The sequence below is a fragment of the Octopus bimaculoides genome, chromosome 6, assembly GCF_001194135.2.
Source record: "Octopus bimaculoides isolate UCB-OBI-ISO-001 chromosome 6, ASM119413v2, whole genome shotgun sequence".
Lineage (NCBI taxonomy): Eukaryota > Metazoa > Mollusca > Cephalopoda > Octopoda > Octopodidae > Octopus > Octopus bimaculoides.
In genome coordinates this window covers 35,552,843-35,558,335 of record NC_068986.1, presented here as the reverse complement: position 1 = coordinate 35,558,335, position 5,493 = coordinate 35,552,843, and the positions used below count along the sequence as shown (strand labels likewise).

At 39.1% G+C, this 5,493-nt stretch overlaps 1 protein-coding gene across 2 annotated transcripts in view; it reads right to left on the bottom strand.

Moving 5' to 3' along the window:
• Positions 1 to 5,493, bottom strand: part of LOC106870526 (orexin receptor type 2) — a 128,523-nt gene that overhangs the window by 51,831 nt on the left and 71,199 nt on the right. For both annotated transcript variants that reach the window (XM_014916651.2, XM_014916650.2), the window contains exon 2: positions 5,050 to 5,148. The gene's annotated coding sequence lies outside the window, so the exon portion shown is untranslated. The remainder of the gene's footprint in view (positions 1 to 5,049; positions 5,149 to 5,493) is intronic.

Here is a 5,493-nt window from a genome sequence, read left to right as displayed (position 1 = left end):
AAGATTTCAGTAGTCATGTTAAAAAAGCAGTAGTAGTAGTAGTAGTAGTAGTAGTAGCAGCAGCAGCATCAGCAGTAGTAGTAGTAGTAGTAGTAGTAGTAGTAGTGGTGGTCGTCGTCGTCGTCGTCGTGGTAGTAGTAGTAGTAGTAGTAGTAGTAGTAGTAGTAGTAGTAGTGTGCCGAGGTCGACTTAGCGCTCCATCATTGCGGGGTCGATAAAAGAAGGACTAGTCACGTATTGAAGTCAATGTAATCGACTAGCTCCCTCCCCACAAAGCTTCAAGCATTTTGCCGATAACTGAAACTATTTGTATTGAGTGAGAGAGCGGCTCATGCTCTCAATCTAACGCTAGGGTACAAATATACGAAGAAGCCCAGTATACCCATTATGACTACCCTTCTGACATGGGTACACATGCATCATAACTATATGTGCGCAGCATGGTGATCTCATATCAAGATAAACAGCGCAGTACCTTGCAGGTGGGGCCCAATGAGAATTTTCTTCAGGTCGACTCACCCATCCTATTCAAAAGGACCCTGAAAAAGGATTGTTTAAGGATGATGAAACACTCATGTTTCCAAACGTGAAATATTCAAACCCCCAAAGAATTCCTCTCAACATATGGCTATGATGCTCCCCACTATTCCTGCTCGTGATCAGAAATTCACATATTGTCAGACACTAAGGGACATGCTCAAGTGATTATGGTCAAGCAACTGACAAACAAATCAGTGGTATTAAGCAGAATATTTGCTGCAGCCCATTTTTTGCACCAAGACAGAACGTGTACATTCTGAAAATACCGCACTGACCCAAATGGAAAGTGACGGCAGCCACACTTCAATGCGGAATGAGGCTGCATGCCAGCCCTTGAAGAGATCCTCGTCGACTAAGCCCTGATATTTCCATTTCTTTTCTTGTTGGAAAATATCGAGTCTGTCTTCCCAGGAAATTGTAAGTTTGACCACGATTTTGTTTCGACTTTCCCGGAGAGCAGAAACAAGTCTGGTCAATGTGATGCTACTACTAGCTTTTCTGGGAAGACAGGTCTGCCCCTCAGTCCACTTGCGTCTCCAAGTCTAGAGCTGAGGTTGAACACAAAATAATTGAAACAGACGATATAATTTATCCTTCAAAAAAAAAAAAAAAGATTGTGGGTTTGAGGCTTGTTTCTCAACATGGTTTTGAGCTCAATATCACGCGAGCTCCTTGACCATTCAACCGTGCCTGCGCCTTTCGTTGTTGAATTTGCAAGAACGTCATCCATCTTCGCCCGTTCTGTTACCCATTTGTTAGTCTGTTTGCCTTTAATGGCACGATTAATTCTCGATATGATATGTAAAGACGAAAAAAAAACATAACATAATATAACAAAAATACTTTCCGAAATATTAGCCTCAAGGGTGCAAATTCTTTGTCGAAGAATCTAAAGTTTAATTATATTGACAACGGTATTTGACTGGTATTTATTTTATTGATCCGAAGGAAGAGGAAACAAGGAGAAAGATTGTTTCTCCCGGTTGGATTAGGACTCAGAATGTAAATAACATAACTAAACAATGCCAGACATTTTTATCACAGTATTGCCGGTTCTGCCAACAACATGATTGATAACAAGTGAGCTAACGAGAAAGCTTTATGAGTCGCTTGACCTGCTAAAAATAGCAGTCAACTATCTCTCAGATCATTTGAAATACAGGATATGAAATATTGGTTTCAAATTTTGGCACAAGGCCTGCATCTTCGGGAAGGGAAGCAGTTGATAACATCGACCCCAGCGTTCAACTAGTATTTAATTTATCGACCCCGAAAGGATGAAAGGCAAAGTCGACCTCGGCGGAATTTGAACTCAGAACATAAAAGACAGACGAAATATCGCTAAGCATTTCGCCCGGCGTGCTAACGTTTCTTATTTAATTATTGCCCACAAAGGGCTAAACATGGAGGGGACAAACAAGGACAGACAAAGGGATTAAGTCGATTACATCGACCCCAGTACGTAACTGGTACTTATTTAATCGACCCCAAAAGGAGGAAAGGTAAAGTCGACCTCAGCGGAATTTTAACTCAGACGAAATACCGCTAAGTATTTCGCCCGGCGTGCTAACGTTTCTGCCAGCTCACAGCCTTTAAACTCAAATTTAATGACGAACTAAATATCGTGAGGTTCTTTGTCCGGCGTGCTAACGATTCTGCCAGCTCACCGGCCTTTTAAGGATATGAAACATTAGACAATGCTGAATAAGATGCCCCTAAAAACAAAAGATTGGATGTTCACGTCTGGAGTGCTTTTGATCATAGATTTGTTCAATCACAGTTGTTGTTGTTGGCACTCCGTCGCTTACGACGTCGAGGGTTTCAGTTGATCCGATCAACGGAACAGCCTGCTCGTGAAATTAACGTGCAAGTGGCTGAGCACTCCACAGACACGTGTACCCTTAACGTATTCTCATGGATATTCAGCGTGACACAGTGTGACAAGGCTGACCCTTTGAATTACAGGCACAACAGAAACAGGAACAGGAAGAAAGAGTGAGAAAAAGTTATGGTGAAAGAGTACAGCAGGGCTCGCCACCACCATCCCCTGCCGGAGCCTCGTGGAGCTTTAGGTGTTTTCGCTCAATAAACACTCACAGCACCCGGTCTGGGAATCGAAACGGCGATCCTATGACCGCGAGTCTGCTGCCCTAACCACTGGGCCATTGCGCCTCCTCAATCACAGTAATTCAGACAAACTGCTGCAGCTGCAGTAATAGTAATAGAAGTTAATACCAAACGAAAGACAAAGAAAGAAACAAGCAATCAGAGAAAGAGTTATTGGAAAGTTATAAAATGATAGACTCAATGTGATGTTATGTTTGATTTATGTGTTGCGTTAATGAGTGTGACGTACACAGGACAAATAGTTCTATGGCGTCCTTATAAAATAATGGCCGTGAAATAACGCGCACGGCAAAATATAACACATAGGGGAGAACGTGTGTGCACGCGTGCGTGCATGTTTGCGCGGGAGCGTGTGTTTGAACACACGCATGTGTATATGTTTATGTGTGTGTCTGTGCGTGCGTCTAGTACGTTTGTACGTTTGTTTAGTGTGTGTAAATGAGAGTGTGTGAGTTTGTTAGAGGGTATGTGTGTGTGTGAGTGCGAGTATGGGAGTTTTTGAGAGTGTGCGTGTATTTGTGTTTGTGAATGTGCGCGTGTCTTTGTGTTAGTGTGTGTGTGTGTGCATTTGCGTGTGTCTGTATTTGCGTATGTATATGTGTTTTCGTTAAGGCTGGTCATTGTATATGGCAAAAGAATATTTGTGTAACAATGTAAAGATGGTAGATAGTAAGGTGCACTTGTAAAATAGACGCAAAATTTCGTGCTCAAAAAAATATATAAGGAATCGTATGTGCGTGAGTATATGTATGTGCCGATGCTTGTATGAGTGTGTGTGTGTGTGTGTGTGTGTGTGTGTTCATGCGCTTGTTTACGCGTGTGTGCGTATTCGTGCGCGTGTTTGAGTGTGTTTATAAACTCTTGTTTATAAATCATATATATGCGAACAGGCGTGGTTGAGTGGTAAGAAGTACACTTCCCAGTCATGTGGTTCCGGGTTCAGTCCTACTGCGTGACACTTTACGCAAGTGTCTTCTACAATAGCCTCGAGCTGACCAAAGCTTTGAGAGTGGATTCGGTAGACAGAAACTGAAAGGAGCCGGTGTATGTATGTATGTATGTATGTGAGTGTGTCGTTGTGCTTGTGTTTATCTCCCACTATCACTGGAAACCTGTGTTAGTGTGTTTACGTTCCCGCAACTTTACATTGACACCAGTAATAACTAGAGCACTTGGTGTGTATAAGATTGGATTTTCAGAAAGAGAAATCAGCCAACTGACTCGCACAGTACAAATACAATCTGTAAGCGGAACAGTGAAATTATGCAAGACTTTTTCAAGGTTTAAAATGTGTCATAGTTTTTGTTATCTACGTTCCAAAGATGGAACTCTGTATCTTTGTTAGAAGCCAGCTCCTTCAGAGGAAGAATTTAAATGATCAAAAACAAGATACATATATACATACATATATCTTCTGGGACTTCAAACAAACTACATGCACTATTATGAATATCTTATTCAACATCAACAAAACGATAAAATCTCTGTAGAATTGTAGTTCTAATAATAATAACTTTTGCACTCTCCCTGTCAGCAACAACTAGGTAAAATTAGGTCTTTCGCAGAGGGAGCACACAAAAATAATATCAGACAATCAGACAATTATTGCAAGGCTGTTCAGAAACAGACGCTTAAAAATAGTATTGTTACCAACATTTTGTTTCCTTTATTACTCTAATGAATTCACTATCTTAAATAATTGAACTTATCGTCTCAATTTTCGTTAAGCATATTTTGGGAGAGGAGCCAGTCGATTAGATCGACCCCCAGTTCACAACTGGTACTTAATTTATCGACCTCGAAAGGATGAAAGGCAAAGTCGACTTCGGCGGAATTTGAGCTTAGAACCTAGCAACGGGCAAAATACCGCTAAGCATTTCGCCCGGCGTGCTAACGATTCTGCCAGCTCGCTGCCAATAGAATAATAATAATAATAATAATAATAATAATAATAATAATAATAATTTTTGCGTAACTGATACTTATTTGATCGACCCCGAAAGGATGAAAGGTAAAGTCGACCTTGGCGGAATTTGAACTTAGAACGTAGAGACGTGCGAAATACCGCTAAGCATCTCGCCCGGGGTGCTAACGATTCTGTCAGCTTGCCGCCTTAATAATAACAACAATAATAATAATAATAATAATAATAATAATAATAATAATAATAATAATAATAATAATAATAATGATGATGATGATGATGATAATAATAATAATGATAATAATAATGATGATGATGACGATGATGATAATTATAACAATGATAATAATAATAGTGATGATGATGATGATGATGATGATGATGATGATGATGATGATGATGATGACGACAATAATAATAATAAACATATTTTTAGAATCATAAAATCAGTCACTTACTCTAGATTTCCAAATATTACTAGTGACTTCATCAGTAATTATGTCCGAGAATTCTTCTTCTTCAAAGCACATCGAATGACTCTGGCAAGGAATTGTTATCTGAAATACGACAAACGAAATATGTTTGCTTAGCTAACGTTTAAACTTCCGGTTTGTAACTTTAAAAAAAAAAAAAATGTAAGTGGTACGGAGAACAAGTAGGTTTACAAGTAAAAAGTACGTGTTAAGTGGTTTTGGAGTGTTATTCAACATTGTTTAAAAACCATTGTAAGTGGTCTCCATTATTAGATGATACTTCATACAGATAGTGTTTAAAATAGATACATTTTTTTTATATACATACAAATACACACGTACATATATATATATATATATATATATATATATATATAAAGGATAAAATCTTTATAAGAATTTATCAAGTAGTCAGCGTGAAAACCTTAT